Genomic DNA, 20,780 nt, shown 5'->3' on the forward strand with positions numbered 1-20,780 from the left:
CAGAGTTGATGTCCTTAGATGGGCTGATTCTATAGTCTATAAATTTTGCTCTATCACCAGACATACCAGACATACCTGTGAAGTGCCCTTGGGATTGAGGGCACATTAAGCCAGTAAACGGGGTCCTTTTTTGCAACAAGCTGTTCACTGGGGTTTCAGTATCAGCATCTCTTCTCTGTGATCCCAGCAGGGAGGAATCTCAAAAGGAAAATACTCCTCGTTCCCTAGTGCATTTGACAGGCCTGGGGGGAAGAGGGGTAGCCAGGTACTGAGTACACCAGAGAGAGAGAGAGTGTGTGTGTGTGAGAGAGAGAGAGACAGAAGAGAACAAAAGTCAGGGAAGGGTGTGTGTGTGTCACAGAAGAGAAAAGAGGACAGTGAAGCGTCCCCGCTCCTGGCTCTGTCTCTTAGTCGTCACTCCTGGCAAACTAAGTCTCTGTCATAAACATTCCATCTCTGCTCCTGTGGAGCTACTTGGGTTTTCCCTGGCCCTTCTTAGCCCATTATCTCAATTTTCCTCTCTAGATTTGTACTTTGCTGGCCCCTAGAATGACAAGCAGCAAGGTTACCTGAGAGAGAAAAAAATTCACAAATATCAACTGAATTCTTATGTACTAATGATACAGGCTGGGGTGGTGCAAGGAGTTGACTTTAAAAATTATCACACAGTAATCATGTCCAAAATATTTTTAAATAAATAATTGGAGATGTAAGAGGTTTAAAAACAATAATAATACAGTTTATACTGCTGACCCTTTGTATCCTGAGGTTCCCCATGCATGAATTCAACCAACCAGAAATACTCAGGTGAAAGAATTTCAAAAAGTTCCAAAAAACTATCTTGAATTTGCCACCCTGGCAACTATTTGCATAGCATTTACACTGTATTAGGCAGTATAAGTAATTCAGAGATGATTTAAAGTGTGGATGTGCATAGGTTGTATGCGACTACTACAAGAACTTTCTATAAGGGACTTGAGCATCCGAAGTCTCCTTGAAGATCCTGAAAGCAATCCCCTCACAGTCATCCTAAGGGATAAATAAAGACAAGAATAAAACAGCAGCTTGCTCCTGCCAGAAAATTTAAAACAGGGCTAAGTCTTCAACATCTGAACTGAATGTTGCATTAAAGACCTTGTGTTATTAATTCATTAACTGGCACAGAATTTCAATATTCAAATCAAATTTATGCCTCCATCAAGTTAAAGAATTTCTAAACAGTGGAATGAAAACACAAAGGACACCCTCCCCCAGTTCCCAGGTTATCAGACATAATTTCCTCCTGCTCTATTCTTATTATGAAACTTACATCCTCAATACCCTCCTTATCCAATACTCTCAGTTTTACTTGCAGCAACTTGTTTAGATATTTATATAGCTTTCTTCTCTTTTATGAAAAAGATGACAGTGATCACATCTAAGGCTACACAAAACAATAATTAAATGTAACAGTGTAAAAACATTTCCTAATCAGTCTTCACTCTACTCAAAGTAGCATTTCTTTCTGAATAATGTCAGAATTTAAAAAAAAAAAAAAAATAGCAAGTGTTTGTGTGTATATATTCATATTAAATTCTCACTTAAATAATGAGTCATATGCATATTTCATGTATAAACTATAATAATAGACATGACAAAAATATTCTTATCAAAGAATCAAGCAACTGGGCCTATTAAGGATTATGACAAACTATAGTAAGCCAATAGTAAAAACATAAATTAGAAAAACTAAATGTTCAAAAATAGGGAAATGGTTGAATTATGGTATATACATAGGATGGAATATTGTTTTCATTAACAATTACAACCAAAAAAACATAAGGAAATTTTCATAATAGATGAAAAAACAGAATATCAAACTATAATAGTCTATACATGAATGCATACGCACATATAAATCTCAGCTACACTTTAGGATCTAAATTAATATTAGAAAAAAGTCAAAATGTAGCAGCATATACCAACTCCACATGGCAAGTTGCTGAACTTTCTAATTTTTCAGCATTAGCAAATGTTGCTTATCTAATCAATAAACATTTTATAAGTGACTATCTCATTTAATAATTAAGACTAAACAAAACATTACTGTATATCATATATACATTCTTACTCCATCAGTATATTTCTGAATATCAAAATTTCTGCTGCACACACACATATATATAATACCTAAAATAATGTGAAATTTCTTTTCTAAACTTTCCCCATAGAGGAATGTGGAATACTTGCTATTCTTTCCCTTCTAAGGGCAGTATTATGATTAATGAAATGTTGATGGGAAAGCCTTCTCTACTCAAAATTTATTGATGCAAAAATACCAACCTAATGCCAAACCTGTTCCCAAAAAGAACAGGACCATAAAATTAGACACCTAGAATATTCAATTCCCAAACTGCTCCCTATGCAGTTTGTCAGTTCTGTAGGTCAATACAATCCAGGACATTATCTTTCTTTTACTCTATATTTTAGGCATATACCAAAGGCTGAGTTGATGAACACCAACAAATTTACCATACAGAAAGTTCCTGAATCTATTCTCCTTTGTACCTAAAAACTAGGTCTAAAATAGCAGTTCCCCTGTTTGGTTTCTCTGAGTTCTTTATACAAGAGATATAAAAACTAATAGCCCACTGTATATCATCTTAGATTACAATATGGTGGTGGCTTGACTATTATTTGATTTTATTAGGCCACAGTATCTCTCACATACATACACACACACAAATACACTATATACACACACACACACACATATATATATTTATAAATTGAGCTCTTCATTTGGAGAAGAAAATCTTAATTTTCATAATACTCATCAGAATACATCAGTAACATACTATATATAAGAAATTCATTTATATGAGTTCTATAAGTTATTTAAATATTTTATCAACATAATCTGGAAAAACACACACATACATACACACAATTTATACATCTAGACAATCACTCATTGTGATCAAAGTCTATTAATTTCCTATCCTCATCTTCAATATGTATATCTAGGAAAGGATTATACTATTTGGCAACATAAACAGCAAGGTCAATTTGGTCTATGGAGTCAATGACTTAAAGCTTTACCTTCACACTTCGTAACATTACACCCTACGCTAGTTAGGTTAATTCCCCTATTTCAATATTTTAATTTACCCTGAGTATCCCCAAAAGAATCATTCACTGGATAACTCAAAACACTGATTCTAGATTACTTTGAAATATTTTAAAACATTATTTTGAATTATTTACATTAAAATTATTTATTTATATGTAATGAAAGCATGCTCCTCCAATCTTTCCCCACAGTAGCCACTGGCCAGACTAACAAGCATTTGAAGCCCCACTGATTAATAGAAACTGCTAATGCAAAAACTCAATTACTCAATTACATAGAGTAATTGAGTATTTAGTAAATATTTACACAATTACATAATCACTTCATGTCAAATAGATGAAGAAAAAGTGGAAACAATGACAGATTGTATTTTCTTGGGTTCCAAAATCACTGCAGACAGTGACTGCAGCCACAAAATTAAAAGATGCTTGATCCTTGGAAGAAAGGCTACGACAAACCTAGATAGCGTATTAAAAAGCAGAGACATTACTTTGCCAACAAACGTCCATCTAGTCAAAGCTATGGTTTTTCCAGTAGTCATGTATGGATGTGGGAGTTGGAGCATAAAGAAGGCTGAGCGCCAAAGAATTGATGCTTTTGAACTGTGGTGCTAGAGAAGACTCTTGAGAGTCTCTTAGACAGCAAAGAGATCAAACCAGTCCATCCTAAAAAAAATCACTCCTGAATGTTCATTGGAAGGACTGATGCTGAAGTTGAAGCTCCAATACTGTGACCATCTGATGCAAAGAGCCAGCTTACTGGAAAACACCCTGATGCTGGGAAAGATTGAGGGCAGAAGGAGAAGAGGGTGACAGAGGATGAGACAGTTGGATGGCATCACAGACCCAATGGACACGAGTGTGAGCAAACTCCAGGAGATAGTGAAAGACATGGAAGCCTGGCCTGCTTCAGTCCATGGGGCTGCAAAGAGCTGGTCGGACATGACTTAGCAACTAAACAAGTAAACATTTATGGGATAGACCAGATCAGATCAGATCAGTCACTCAGTCGTGTCCGACTCTTTGCGACCCCATGAATCACAGCACACCAGGCCTCCCTGTCCATCACCAACTCCCGGAGTTCACTCAGACTCATGTCCATCGAGTCAGTGATGCCATCCTGCCATCTCATCCTCTGTCATCCCCTTCTCCTCCTGCCCTCAATCCCTCCCAGCATCAGAGTCTTTTCCAATGAGTCAACTCTTCGCATGAGGTGGCCAAGGTACTGGAGTTTCAGCTTTAGCATCATTCCTTCCAAAGAAATCCCAGGGCTGATCTCCTTCAGAATGGACTGGTTGGATCTCCTTGCAGCCCAAGGGACTCTCAAGAGTCTTCTCCAACACCACAGTTCAAAAGCATCAATTCTTCGGCGCTCAGCCTTCTTCACAGTCCAACTCTCACATCCATACATGACCACAGGAAAAACCATAGCCTTGACTAGACGAACCTTTGTTGGCAAAGTACAACGGATACCAAAAAAAGCATTTTTATTCAACATTGACAGGTTTGAAAAGAAAACATCAGACATGTCATTATGGAGCTCAACCACTTCCAGTCAGCCTCTACTACCATATCAGCCTTAGAGGGGCACTATCAGAATTCTGATGATAAAACACAGTCATCCTCCACAGCTGCAACTTCAAAAAAAAGCATGTTCAATACTAAAATCATCTTGAGAAGCTCTATTGCCTGTACAGAGAAGAATATTCTGTTCATAACCCTGACTGAAGTTAGTGTCCAAGAGGGAAGTAATGGTTTCTACCTCCAACCCATCAGCCCTCCTCAGAAGCTACTACAGTGTGGACAATAGATGGGGTAGCAAGAATAGTCATCACTATTTCAATGAAGGCCAAATCCCACTATAACTTAAAAATATCAAATTTGTTTGCTGCCCAGTAATTTTTATATCAATATTATACTGAATTAAAAAAAATTTTAATACACAAATTTAGTTGTGGAGGCATTTCTGGTAACAAAATTTACCTAAATTACATTATAAAAGCATTTGTGATAATAGGATTTCCTTCTAACCTTATCAGATCAGATCAGGTCAGTCTCTCAGTTGTGTCCGACTCTTTGCAATCCCATGAGTCGCAGCACCCCAGGCCTCCCTGTCCATCACCAACTCCCGGAGTTCACTCAGACTCATGTCCATTGAGTCAGTGATGCCATCCAGCCATCTCATCCTCTGTCGTCCCCTTCTCCCCCTGCCCCCAATCCCTCCCAGCATCAGAGTCTTTTCCAATGAGTCAACTCTTCGCATGAGGTGGCCAAAGTACTGGAGTAAGGAAGCCTCAAACCTTCATAAGCAGACAGGATTTAGAAACTGATTTCTATGAAAACAGGATTCATAAAAAAGTAGTACAGTCTAAAAATATAATGACCACACTCTTTATGTATTTTTCACATTTTCTTGAACAGAACACAATCACTTTCCCATGAAGGGAAAAAAAAACAAAATTTCTATTAGAAGATTCTACAGTGTAAAACCTTGGAAATTATATATGGAGATTACTCTTTTCAAAGCCGTCTTATAAGAAATAATTGTATCCTTGGATGAAGAGCTAAATATGTTTTTCAGTATGCTGAAAAGGAAACAACTAATTCCGAAGTTACAGTTTCCACTTTTATAATCAATTTCATCTCAGCCACATGGCGGATAGTAATTCTTAAACAATTGAATATTTGTCAATCAGGGTAAGTATCCCTGAGCTAAGAAATGTGTTATGTTTATCTTAATCTGATTCATTATTTTATTCTCAACAAGAAAAGTATATTTACTGTAAAGGAGGCAGAAAAGCTAAATCCTAGTTGAATTCACATCAAAAGGAAAAGGAAAAAAAAACTTCCTATTTAAATGGGTTGAAAGCCTTAAGCATTGAACTGACTTAAGAAACTGAAACTTGGGTACACTATTCCTGGGCACATTTGCATCTTTCCTCAGAAAGCCCTGGTAGGATCTTTCACTGCACTAGTTTCCAGCCTTTTGCTGCCTTCTCAGTCACTATGGATCAGGCTGAATATTAATGAGTAAAAGCAGCCAGAATATGGGAAGCTCAGCCAAGAACACTGGGACAGACAAGAAAAGAGCTCACTATTTTCAAGAAAACATCTTTTAAGAGTTCTGGGCTCCCAGAAGTCAGGCCAAAACAGAGAGAAACTGCTTTGGATGAGGATAAATAAGTTTGAGCTTTGCCCATAGGGGATGGTAAAAGACTTTTCTTCTCCTTTTGTACCATCTGTTTTAATAAAGTTAAATCTGGGTTACAGCAGAGTCATACTCACATCAGGATTACTTGGTTTGTCTGGAGAGGAAATACAACAAAATGCATAGTTTGTAATTAGGAACTTTAAGGAAATTTAGTACTTTTTAATGGCCATCTGGAGACTGTCAAATTATTTCTCCTCTACATCTTCTCCAGGGAGCAATTAAGGACATTACCTGAAACTATCTTCAGGATAAAACTTGAGAATCTTGGATAAATATATTTCACTCACACAAAATAATAGCCACATAATAAATTTTACCCTTCAACTGCTTGAAATATCAAAGTATACACCCTTCTGATTCTTATAGAGAAACCAGTTTTTAAATTCTAGCTACTTATTCTTTTGAAGCCAAGTAACCCAGTTCTTGTTAACAATACATAGAAGTCTTCTGCGAGGTCATGAGCAAGGCTTTTCTAGGAAAGCAAGCTCAACTACTTAAGAAAAACATGTTTCTTCTAGAAAGAGAAAACATAAGATAGAGGTTCCTTCTAGCTGCCTGGCCTCTAGCCCTCCCATTCACACAGCTTTGTGAAGACAGAACGTCTAAAGCACCAGTTTTCTAGAATTGTTGCCTCTGAGTTGCTAAGAAAAAAAAGGCAATGTGAGATAATATCCCTAACCACAGAGCTGAAAAAAGGCTTATAACAAGAACACATGACAAATTACCACACAATAATCAAAAGACAAACAACCCAACAAAAACAGGCGAAGACCTGGACAAGTTCACCTGAAAGGACATATACAAATGGCCAATAAGTAGACAAAAACATAGTCAATCTCAAGGAAATGAAAATTCAAACTACAATGAGATGTATCTTCATACACAATTTAAAAAAAGGTTAAATTGAAAAGAATGAAACAGCAGGGTTGGACAGCAACTAGAATTTTCATATATTCCAACCACTTTGGAAAAAATATGTGGTAGTTTCTTACAAAGTTAAGCTTTTACTAACTCTCTGACCAAGTAATCCCACTCAGAGGTATTTACTCAAAAGAAATGAAACAATTCTCACTCAAAGACTTATATACAAATATTCACAGCTTCATTCATAATAGTCCAGTGTTAGTTGCTCAGTCATGCCCAACTCTTTGCAACCCCATGGACTGCGCCTTGCCAGGCTTCTTTGTCCATGGAATTCAACAGGCAAGAATACTGGAGTGGGTAGCTATTCCCTTCTCTGGGGATCTTCCTGACCCAGGGATCAAACCCAGTTCTCTAAACTGGAAGTGATCCACATGTTCCTCAACAGGAAAATGGATAATTATACTTAGGTATGTTCAAACACTGGGATACTACTCAGCAAAAAGAAGGAATGAGTACTGGCATATACAGCAGCACAGGTAAATCTGAAAGATTTTACATTTAGTGAAAGAGGCCAGCTCTACAAAGAATGTATATCTCTGCTCAAGATATAAGACTAAAGTGAGCAGTTAGTACTTTACAAAATACATTCTCTAATGTTTTACTATGTCATGCATGATTTTTTTTTTTAATCGCTGAAATCAGAGTCAGGAAGAGACATTTGAAGGGAACGTAGACTTTGAATACATCCTTACAAAATGAGTTTGACTTGAGGTAGAGAAGATGAGGAAGAATGTGAGCAGAAACAACAAGACACACAAAAAGCTGCAGGTAAGGAAGTGAGTAAACTCTGGAAGATAGTAAAAAACAGGGAAGCGTGGCATGCTGCAGTCCGTGGGGTCGCAAAGAGTAGGACATGACAGCGCGTGAACAACAACAAAGGAAGAGAGACAAAATGCATAGGGTTGTGCATGGTCTCCACCGACTGACTTTGGGAATCGTGGAAAGTTAAACTGAATAAGGAAGTGGGGGGTTTCAGATGGTAGTGAACCATGAGGTTTAGTCAAAGAACTTCGAACGTGGTATCAAAGAGCCAAGGTAAATGTTTTAAGAAAATAAAAGAAGGGGTGCGGTGATGCTTTAAGAAATTTATTCTAGCAACAGTGCATAGTGTAGAATAGAGTGGCGGGAGAGGAGAACAGGGAGTAATTAGTGGGAAGAATCCAGAAGGAGGCCAAGCACAAGGAGATAAGGGCTGTGGGCCTGCAAGGGAAAAATAATAAAAAGGAAACTCAGGAGTTCAAAGAAAGACACTATAATTAAAGGGTAATCATTCTCAAGTATTTTATGCTAAGATTTTCTTAAATACTGGATCTGCTTCATAAACATACTCATCAAACACTCAGGTGGTTATTTTCAAAAGGCTGACGAGCAGAGTAAGGAAAGGTAAGCTTAACACATTAGGTAGAAGACATGTAGAGATGAAAGCAAATCAAGCCAAAACAGCTAATAAGTGAGACATTGTTTTGTTTTTTTTTTAAATTAACAGCAGTTACCATTTACCGAGGTCTACTGCATGCCAAGCACTAGGTTAGATGTTCTGCAGGCACCATCTTCATTCCTTATAATACTGAAGGTATCATTAGTTCCATTTTTTATAAATGGGAAAATTGAGTATCACAGAATTAAGTAATTAACTGGAACGAGGGCACATCTTTAAAACTGGCAGGGCCAATATTCAAACCCATACTCATTTACGTATGTTTAAAAACACATGTATGTAACATGAAGCTGTGCCTGTGTTAGCACCTAGTCAACCCCTGGTGCACAGTAGGCCCTAAACAATATCAAAATTAAAAATATGAAGTCAAAATTATGGTATAATTAGGTACCATTTTAACAGAATCACTTATACTTCTAATAAGAGATGAAACTTATTTTTCAAGTTTATATGTATTCATCGTTTAAAATCTGAAATCAGAACAAGAAGACAGCAAAAATTTTCTTGAAAATACTTATTTTCATATTGTAATAGTCAATAAGCAGTATCTTTTAAAATGTCAGGTGGTCAGGTTAAAAATCCATCTGGACCATAAAGCTGAAAATGTGTAATATACAAATAAATCAGTGTTTTTAAAAGGGAGACACAGGCATTGTTGTGTTGTTATTACTGTTATTAATTAAAAATCTGATTTTGATTTGGAGGAGTAGATACCATAAGAGAAGGAATAAGGTGGTATGTAAAAGATGAGAAAAAAATATTATTACTTTTTAAACAAAAAACAAAAATTGGGCTTCCCTGGTAGCTCAGTGGTAAAGAATCTGCCTGCCAATCCAAAAGACTTGGGTTCAATCTCTGTTCCAGGAAGATCCCACTTGCCACAGAGCAACTAAGGCCGTGTGCCACCACTAGAAAGCCTGTCCTCTGGAGCCTGAGAACCACACTGCTGAAGCCCCCAGAGCCCACGCTCCTCAACAAAAGAAGCTACCACAATGAAAAGCCTGCACACCTCAACTAGAGAGTAACCCCTGCTCTCTGCAACCAGAGAAAAGCCCAAGCAGCCACAAAAACCCAGCACAGCCATAAATAAATAAATATCTTAAAACTGACATGTGTTTTCTATATAAGTATATAAATATTAAAATTCAACACCTAGTTAAAATTCTGACTTGAGATTCAATTAATATCTGCAGAGTACTTAACTATACATAGGCACAGATGTAAGGAATTTTATATATTTCTACTCCTTTCATTCTAATTATCTGATTTATATGGTTTCCAACCTTGAATATAGGTTGAATATATTGAATATATATCAACCTTGAATATAAGGTCAATAGTTTTAAACCCTAAACATCTACAAGCCCTCTGGGGCCTGATCAGGAATTCCAGAACTACAGTTATCTGTCACTAAGGCATTGTGTGATTTACACAGGGCCTCAAAACCATAAGAAGAAAAGAGAGGTTTGTAGGTCATAACTTATTACATGATTCTATTCTAGTAATTTCTTCTTTTGGTGTTGTTTTATTTGATAATAGGATAATAAAATGATCATTTCCAATAAGGTTCATAAGCGCTAGCATTATCTAGCAGCAATCTGGACCAAGCTGAACCATTGAAGTATTCCTCAGAAGCGGCAGCAGCCTGTACCCTGCTCTGGCCCTTTCCCACCCCTTTGCTTCCTTCTCTATCCTTCCTTCTTCAGGAAGCCTCTCCAGGCCTGCATCTTCCTGACTCCCTCACCTCCTCCAGCTTTGCTTAAAAATCACCTTCTTAAAGAGGCTGGCTCAGCTTATTTAAAATTACAACCCCTTCTCCTCTATTCCCACTACCCTGCTTTACTGCTTCCACTGCACTCATCACCTTATACCTACTATAACATCTCCTTTTTGCTGTTATCATCATTGTCTGTCTGCTTCTCTATACAGCAAGGCAGACATCCCCAGAGTGGGGATCTTGGTCTTCTTGTTCACTGTTATACCTCAAGGACATAAGAGGTATCTGGCATAAAATAAGTGCTCAATATGTTTTACTTATATTTTTAAAAAAATGAATAAAATAGAGTATGACATATTCTGGGCAAAAAGGTAAACTGAAAACCAAAATTTCTTTATATTCTTTTAGGTGAGGGGAAATTTTAATCACAAACAGTTAACATAGAATCTTAGTAAAGTTCCCAAGAACCTAAAATTTTTATCATATAATTATAGGGCTACAAAAACTTTTCTAAAGCATCTTTGTTACTCAAGCACCTTCCAAATCAGTAATTCCAGAAACATTGAAACATTCTTAACATTCCACATAAATCCCTGGTTATACAGGTTTTCAACAGGGAATTATAAGAAAATCAACAATGCCAATATGTTTAATCCTAACTCCAAATAATATCTTGTAAGGTGAAAAGACTCAGCAGATGACACATACTTGAATTAAAAATTATTATCAATGCTTTATGAAACTGGGGGAGAAAAAAAAATCAGTGACTATCCAACGAGAAAGAAGTACGAAAATGTGACTGCTTCAACATAAGCTGCCCATATGGAATGGTCAGCCTTCTACCTAGACCAGTAACTCCTAGCTGGAGGTTGGAGTGGCGGGTGGGGAGGCAGGCAGTTGAGAAGGGCAGTGCAGGAAATGTTGACTAAAAAGCTAAATTCATTAATTCAAAAAACAATTTGAGCTCAGATCTATCTTAGATTTCAGATCTTATAGTCTTGAGCAAGCAAGACATGATTCCACCTTCTGGAAGCTTACAATTTTGAAAGAAAATCTTTCTCTATAAAATTACTTTTACACGATCACACAGATGAATGCCAAGAAGGAGGGAACACTGGTGTATTCAAATGTACACTGTCAAAGCCCATTAAGAATTTTAATTAAAATGGAGCATATTATACTGAGAAGAAAAAAGTTACGAAACAGGAGAGGGCTTTCATGTGAATGTTGTCCTTCTTGTGTCAAAATAGTGATTCCCAGCTTTACAAAATATCTGTGATGAGAGAATGAGATCTTGGCTCATCATCTATATCCACTAGGGAGCAGCATTCAAGTGTCAGCCTCTTCTTTCTGCACTAATCACTCAAGAATAGTGAGTCACCAAAGGACCAGCACTGGTTACCAAAATGAATATATTTTGTTCTGCAGTTTCCTGTACCAGGGGCAAAAATACGAAACAAAAAAACATACAGCACAAAATATTCAACTCAAGGCGTCATGCCAAGAAAGCAACAGAAAGTTTTATACTTGAGCCAAGGGCTTCTTGGTTTCTTTTAAAAATTTAAATCGTGACAATTATCTTGATGTTTCTTGATGAATCAGATCTGTCCACAGAACAAAAGCTTGCTCAGGAGTTGTGTACTTTGTGGAAAAACTATTTTCTAAGCTTATTTGCTTTTTTAAGAAAGCTGCTCACAGACAGATTTAGAAGCTAGTGTGCTTGAGTGAAAACATTTGTAATCAGTCAACCTACCCAGGTATCTACCTTGAAACATCAGTTGAAAAAGAAAAAGGATTCTGAAAGGAAAAGGAACTTAATGCATCTCATCAAAAAATAATATTTTTAATGTTTTGCTTACATTTCTCTTCCAACTTTGTGGTCTAAATTGAAGTCAAAATCTTCAAAGTCATCAGTACTTTCTAATTCTTGTATTTAATAACACCACTGAGTAGCATTCAAATCTCTCCAATGGCTATTTTATTCTTTCCTTCTTGATGTAAATGTATTCATAAACAGCACATAGTACAGTGATAAACTTACTTTAACAGCTGATCACCAACTCAATGGAGATGAATCTAAGCAGACTCCAGGAGATACAGAAGGACAGGGAAGCCTGGCGGGCTGCAGTTCAGAGGGTCAATAGAGTTGGACATGACGTAGCAACTGAACAACAACAAGCGCATGGGAGAGAGGTTTTATATTCTCATGGCTGGTTCACATTGCTGCATAGCAGAAATCAACACAACATTGTAAAGCAATTATCCTCCAATTAAAAATAAAAAATTTTTAAAAATAATATATATGTTAAATAGCCCAATAGTACCAAGACTATACGATAAAAATAAACTCTAAAAAAGAAAAAATCTGATAAGCAATAACTTATATTTCAGTTTTCTAGCATATAAATACAAATTATTACTAAGTAGCTATTATGACACATTTTTTAATGTATGGGTGTTTTCATCTATCTATTGCTGCATAGTAAACCACCCTAAAGCTTAGTAGCTTAGAGGAACATTGCTTTACTTGCTCACAATGCTGCAGTCTAGGCTGGGTTCAGTTGGGCAACTCTTCAGCTCATCTTGCCAGTCATCACAGGAGGCTGCACTGAGCTGGCAGGGACCAGCTAGGACATTGGAAAACCCAGGCCTCTCTCTCTCCTGTAGGGTAACTTCTACAGCCTCTCTCCATCCACATGCCATCTCCATTAGAGTAACTGGACTTCTTAGAGGTAATTACTGGGACTTCCTAAAACTTATGTCTGGAACTTACAGTATCGCTTTGGCTGATGCTGTTAGTTAACATGTCTGACCAAACCCACATTCAGAGAGAAGGGCCCGCTTCAAAGTGTAAATACTGGGAGAAGAGTTCATTGGTGCTCCCCAATGTAACATAATCCTCAAAGGTTCATATAATCAAGGCTATGGTCTTTCCAGTAGTCACGTATGGATGTAAGAGTTGGACTGTAAAGAAGGCAGAGTGCCAAAGAATTAATGCTTTTGAACTGTGGTGCTAGAGAAGACTCTTGAGAGTCCCTTGGACAGCAAGGAGATCAAACCAGTCAATCTTAAAGAAAAACAACCCTGAATACTCTTTGGAAGGACTGATGCTGAAGTTGAAGCTCCAATACTTTGGTCACCTAACTCAAACAGCTGACCCAGATGCTGGGAAAAATTGAGGGCAGGAGGAGAAGAGGGCATCAGAGGATGAAATGGTTGTATAGCATCACCAATCTAAAGGACATGAACTTGGGCAAACTCCAGGAAATGGTGAGGGACAGGGAAGCCTGGCATGCTGCAGTCCATGGGGTCACTTAAGAGCTGGACACAACTTGGCGACTGAAAAACAAACAATAAATACAACAATCAGGGTAATTTAATTCTGCCTTTCAAACATACACTGTATTTCTTTGGGTCAGCATCACGAAAAAGGCAAGAATTTGTTTTTTAAAAAAGTTTTCAGGCAAAATAATTAAGAGAGAGGTATTAGATGAGGGTGACAGAACGGGAAGGTAAGATGAATATACTCAACCACAAAAATAGCATAAATGGGGAATTCTCTGGTGGTCTAGTGGTTACGGCTCAGCACTTTCACTGCCAGGGCCCAGGTATGATCCCTGGTTGGGGAACTAAGGTCCTACAGCATAGTCACGTACACACAAAGAAAGCATAAATGAACGCAGCTGGTGTAAAACTGTCCCTTAGTATAGTGTGTTTTAAAACCATTAAACTGATTTATTGGTAAATTAAGAAGGAGTTGCATAAGGAAGCTTCTTTAGCCATTATTTATTACATATCACATAATTCTCATGAAGCTGAACAAAGAGTGACACACCAGGTTACTACAGAAGAGTGTAGATATTACACCCTCATCAGCATTTAGGACAAGAGTCAGGCTACCATGCAGAGTCAGTGGAAAGACAACAGCACGCCTTGACCTTTATACACAGAATTCCTCAAGGACACAGAGCATGACAGCCTGGGAGGGTGTGGGTGGAGTCTGTAAACTTCTGGCCCCTCACAGGGAAGGAACTAGACATACTTTCAATTCATAGACTATTTCTATGCAGAATCTTTACTTCCACAAGTCCATGAAACCATTCTGAAATTTGAAACTCCATGGATCTTCCATTAATTAGACCTATATGTGATACAGATCTTTATTTCCTTCTACAAGGCTACTGGAAGAAGTCATGGAATTCTACTTTTGAAAGATTTTATGTGGATCTTCTTTAATTAGAGCAAGTTAGATCTATTTGAACAAGCTGGATTTAGAAAAGGCAGAGGAATCAGAGATCAAATTGCCAACATCTACTGGACCATAGCAAAAGCAAGAGAATTCCAGAAAAACATCTACTTTTGCTTCATTGACTACACTAAATTCTTTGACTGTGTGGATCACAACAAACTGTGGGAAATTCTTAGAAATGAGAATACCAGACCACCTTACCTGACTCCTGAGAAACCTGTATGCAGGACAAGAACCAACAATTAGAACTGGACATGGAACAACGGACTGGTTCCAAATTGGGAAAGGAGTATGTCAGAGCTGTATACTGTCAACCTGCTTATTTAAATTATATTCAGAGTACAACACAAAATGCCAGGCTGGATGAATTACAAGTTGGAATCAAGATTGCTGGGAGAAATATCAACAACCTCAGATATGCAGATGACACCACTCTAGTGGCAGAAAGAGCCTCATGATGAGGGTGATAGAGGACAGTGAAAAAGCTTGCTTAAAACTCAACATTCAAAAAACTAAGATCATAGTATCTGGTCCCATCATTTCATGGCAAACAGGGGAAAAGTGGAAATAGTGACAGATTTGATTTTCTTGGGCTCCTAATCACTGTGGATGGTGACTACAGCCATGAAATTAAAAGACGCTTGCTCCTTGAGAGAAAAGCTATGACAAACCTAGACAGTGTATTAAAAAGCAGAAACATCACTTTGCCGACAAAGGTCCCCATAATCAATGCTATGGTTGCTCCAGTAGTCATGTATGGATGCAAGAGTTGGACCATAAAGAAGGCTGAGTGCCGAAGAATTGATGCTTTTGAACGGTGGTGTTGGAGAAGACTCTTGAGAATCCCTTGGATTGCAAGGAAATCAAACCAGTCAATCCTAAAGGAAATCAACCCTGATTATTCACTGGCAGGACTGATGCTGGAGCTGAAACTACAATACTTTGGCCATCTGATACAAAGAACCGTCTCCTGACGCTGGGAAAGAGGAGGGCTGGAGGAGAAGGGGGCAACAGAGAATGAGATGGTTGAATGGCATCACTAACCCAATGGACATGAACTTGAGCAACCTCCAGGAGATGGTGAAGGACAGGGAAGCCTGGTGTGTTGCAGTCCATGGGGTCAAAGAGTCAGACACAACTTTGCGACTGAACAACAATAGATCTATTTGTAACACACTTCGTTTTGAATTGTCTCATATTTTCATATTAATAACATTTCACAAAACGCACCTATTAAGCCTTAACAACTACATCTGTCCATCAACTTTATGTTTTCAAAGAAAAAAAATTATACCATATAAATTACAACTAATTTTCATTAGCATTTCTTTAGTTTTTTCCTAAATGTTGACTAGTCCTTTTACCATCTAAATGTGGAGAGGGCATCTTAGAAAAAGAAGAGAAAAAGTAAAAAGGTTGTTGAGTAGCACAAATAATTCTATTCAAAGAAACTCACAAAATATGTTTTCTTAAATTGAACATATGGAACATACTGTATTATGACATTAGCCTTCCTTTTTCTTTCAAACATCTACTAAAATGACTTTGTTTCTGTAATATGCAAGATTCTCTCATCAAGCCAACCAGTCCAATTAGCATTCACATCATTTTAAATTGACAAAAATAGAAGGGCTAAAGTAAAAACAATGAAATATTAACACTTGTTCATGTCACCTAAACCTTGTCTTCCCTTTCTTGATGCTGCAGCTTCTTTGGATGAAAGGTGAATGGAAAGGAGTGACCTTCAAGGAGGAGAAAGATCAATAACATACTTCTGTAAGGTAACTGTAAATTCAACTCAAGTATTGTCTAACGAAGTCCCATAAGATGCTTGACAGGAACCTCGGTTATTATACTCATCACTGACAAAGTGCTTTACAAAAGCAAATTTTCTGGTAAGTTAGTAGGAGATGCTGATCCATAACCATAATAGGTATCAGATGCTTTGATATCACTGAGCAAAATCTGAGATGCACAGAAAAACTCATGCTCTCTGTCAGGACACTATCTCACAGATAGGATTAGACTGCACAAGAATATGTACAAATTTATTTTCTGAAACTAATATGACACTGAAAATCAACTATGCTTCAAAAAAAGTATATTTACCATAAATAAATAAAATCATTTTAAACTTTGGGGGGGATTAAAGTGAAGTGAAAGTTGCTCAGTCGTGTCCTACTCTTTGCAATTCCATGGACTGTATAGTCCATGGAACTCTCCAGGCCAGAATACTGGAGTGGGTAGCCTTTCCCTGGGATCTTCCCAACCCAGGGATTGAACCCAGGTCTCCTGCACTGCAGGCAGATTCTATACCAGCTGAGCCACAAGGAAAGCCCTTGCGAGTAACACAGTAAGTATACTCGCTGTCAACACAACCTCTTCATGCTTCATATGAAAGAGAGAACACTGGTACCCAATAATATCATGTGGTAGTCGACAGTTCTTAGAGAACTTGCACTTCCATCTTCTTTGGATTGTGAAACAAGATGTATTATCTAGTGTTCATATCTGCCAAAAATGTATCAGCAATACCTTGTAAAATATGTAAGAAATAAATTGACTATATCACAGAACTTTAAACACACCAATTTTCTAACATCGCTATTTACAAATCCAGAAAATAAGCTAAGTTTCCATTCATATCATTTTTATGCAGATGCAATTATAAGAATGATTCAAGTAAGAACATTAGAACTAGTTGAGGCAAAGTATTACAAAAGAAAGCTATAAGCACTTGGGAAACACACAGTACAGCACAAAACAGTTAATCAGCAACATTATTATTCTCCAAATGATGGAAAACACTGACCTATAAAAGGGATACAACACAAAAGTGTGGGTAGAATTTCTAACAGAAAGGCCATTGTTTACCCATAAGTCTCACACTTTAGAAGTAGGGACACCTGCCAGGTAATTAAATACACCCACATGCAGAGTGTTCCATTGTGCTTCTTTTTTTTTAATTTTAATTACCACCATTTATTATAATCACCAACAGGTAATTTTCTAAGCAATGTAAGATCAGCATTGGAATTGAGGAAAGCGAAACAGTCACCACTCAATTTAGTTCAAGTCACCACTCTTGGATGATCAGTTGCACGTGTGCAGCTCACAAGAAGAAACTGTTGAGTGTCAAGATTTACTCTGCGTACTTTTGCCTGCAGAGTAGACTTGATGGACATGAGTTTGAGCAAGCTTCGGGAGATGGTGATACACAGGGAAGCCTGGCGTGCTGCAGTCCATGAGGTCGCAAAAAGTCGAACATGACTGAGCAACTAAACTGCTGAACTGAGTGATGCAACCACTGTAGAGTCAAGGGTAGTAACTGCAGAAGCACAGATAAACTACACTGCTCAGTGAAATTAAGTTCAGTAGGGTGTAACTCACCATTTCTTCATCCTGCACCCAAGCCAATTTGGCTTTACACACCCATTATACCTCCAAGTCCAATTAGGTGACATCTATCTTTAAGCATTTAAGCCCCTATATAAGCCTTTGTCTTTCAGCTTTTATAATACTGACACTATTGGAAATTTAATTTTTTAATGCCACAAACAAGTATGAAACTTCTTCCTCAGTTAGCACAGAAATAAATTGTTTTGAATAGATTTGTAAGGCTAAGACTCTCCATACTAGAAATCCTCAACCCAGTGATATTTTATATCACAGTATAGCACTCAGACACATTAAATAGGCATATATATATATATATATATATATATATTTAAGGACAGACATATTCAAAACACATACTAAAAGACATATTCAGTGAGTTTCATGAAACATGTCTTACCTTTACTATATATGAGATCTTCTGGTATTTTCTATTTCTTTTTTTATATTGCTAATTTGGTTTTATCAACCCACTAATTGGGCAGCAACCAGACTTTGGAAAACACAGCTCCCTCTAGACAAATGTCGATTCATAGTTCTTCATAAAAATCACTCCAGTCAGTATCAGTATGACACTCCCAGCAGATGACACAAAAAAGACACCTCAAAAAGATGAATGACTGGTGAATAGGACTGTACCTGAACCATGAATGAAATGGGACAACAGCATGCCCAGAGCAGACAAGCATGCACTGCACTTCTCTAAAAGCACATTTGTCGTTTATCACCATATTGGAAGGACTGTGTAACAGGAGTTTGGACAGGAAAATGGAAACTTAAACACGACTTTGTTTTTTTCTCATTATGTAGGCAAAAAGTTTTTAAGTGATGATATCTCATGTTGAAAAAGGATGTGGGAGAATGTGTTTGCTGTTATTAGGACTACAATTTTGTACAGTGGTTTGGGAAAGCAATTGGGAGCATATAACTAAATTTTAAATATGCATACCCCAAAATAAATAAATAAATAAATATGCATACCCTCTTGACCAAGCAATTCTTCTAGTAATTTGTGCTAGGCTCTTACAAATATGCGCACACACACACACTCTTAAAGTCACTGACCAGGAAGGAGGAAATACTTATGATATAATCACATTTTTTAATTATAAAAAGAAATGTAAAAAAGACAAGGTATTTCTATATCACTGTTTCTCCATGAGATTGGCCGTCTGGGCAGGATATTTTGTCATAAAAAGGCCCCTAAAATTGATGCTGATGTATGGCAGAAATCAAACCAATATTGTAAAGCAATTATCCTTCAATTAAAAATAATTTTATAAAAGCTCCCTATATATTGAAAAACACTCCTTAGCAATAACCTCAGATATGCAGATGACACCACCCTTATAGCAGAAAGTGAAGAGGAACTAAAAAGCCTCTTGATGAAAGTGAAAAAGGAGAGTGAAAAAGTTGGCTTAAAGCTCAACATTCAGAAAACAAAGATCATGGCATCCGGTCCCATCACTTCATGGCAAATAGATGGGCAAACAGTGGAAACAGTGGCAGACTTAATTTTGGGGGGCTCCAAAATCATTGCAGATGGTGACGGTAGCCATGAAATAAAAAGACGCTTACTCCTTAGCAGGAAAGTTATGACCAACCTGGAGAGCATATTAAAAAGCAGAGACATTACTTTGCCAACAAAGGTCCGTCTTGTCAAGGCTATGGTTTTTCCAGTAGTCATGTATGGATGTACGAGTTGGACTATAAAGAAAGCTGAGCCCCGAAGAATTGATGCTTTTGAACTGTGGTGTTGGAGAAGACTCTTGAGAGTCCCTTGGACTACAGGGAGATTCAACCAGTCCATCCTAAAGGAGATCAGTCCTGAGTGTTCATTGGAAGGACTGATGCTGAAGCTGAAACTCCAATACTTTGGCCACCTGATACAACTGACTCATTTGAAAAGACCCTGATGCTGGGAAAGACTGAAGTCAGGAGAAGACAGGGACGACAGAGGATGAGATGGTTGGATGGCATCACTGACTCAATGGACATGAGTTTGGGTAAACTCTGGGAGTTGGTGATGGACAGGGAGGCCTGGCGTTGGGGTAGGACACAACTGAGTGACTGAACTGAACTGAGGGGAGGGTGGTAGGGTGGTATCATCTTTGGTTTAGAAATATTTCTATGGAATAGAAAACCACTATTCCATGTGTACTCTGGAGAAAAGAGTCAAAAAAGATGTCACAAGAAAAAAAAAAAAAAAAGCAAGTTGCAGAACCACACAGAGAGTATGACTATAATGATGTGAAAATAAACCAGCCACACCAGTATGTGTGCATATGAATGCAGTTAATTGGGGGACCAATGAAGAGATTTACAAACCCTGCTGTATGAGCCCTGATATTGTTTGATTTTAAAAAGAATTTCTGTATACAGGGTTTAGTTTTATTAGGTTAACAATATTTTATTTGGGGAAACTAAACTCCAGAATATATTCACACATCTTCAGTGGCTGTTTTGAAAACTAGGATTGAGCAGAGTCTAGGAAAGAGCTATAAAACCAGGAGGAAAAGAGAATAAGAGGAATGAACATGCTTCTAATGACATGTTTGAGTCATAAAAGTTCTTTTAGTTTCCTATTAAGTGATAAGATCTGTCTTTACTATGTTAATTAAACATACATAAAAAGACAATTAAAAAATGAAAACTGAACAATATTACTGGAGTTTTAAGTCCACCCTGTTGCTCTTTTTCCATAATACATGTAAAAGTATGACCTCTAACCTCT

The 20,780-nt window shown here is 37.4% G+C and overlaps 2 protein-coding genes across 5 annotated transcripts in view; both read right to left on the reverse strand.

The window, feature by feature from the left end:
• The window catches only part of NHSL1 (NHS like 1), a 415,209-nt gene that overhangs the window by 203,115 nt on the left and 191,314 nt on the right, over positions 1-20,780 (reverse strand). The window lies entirely within an intron of this gene.
• The window catches only part of LOC139184810 (uncharacterized), a 97,369-nt gene that overhangs the window by 42,807 nt on the left and 33,782 nt on the right, over positions 1-20,780 (reverse strand). For both annotated transcript variants that reach the window (XM_070795579.1, XM_070795577.1), the window contains exon 2: positions 1-20,780. This exon is cut by the window's left edge and continues 42,807 nt beyond it; it is cut by the window's right edge. The gene's annotated coding sequence lies outside the window, so the exon portion shown is untranslated.

This window comes from Bos indicus, chromosome 9 (assembly GCF_029378745.1).
Source record: "Bos indicus isolate NIAB-ARS_2022 breed Sahiwal x Tharparkar chromosome 9, NIAB-ARS_B.indTharparkar_mat_pri_1.0, whole genome shotgun sequence".
Taxonomy (NCBI): domain Eukaryota; kingdom Metazoa; phylum Chordata; class Mammalia; order Artiodactyla; family Bovidae; genus Bos; species Bos indicus.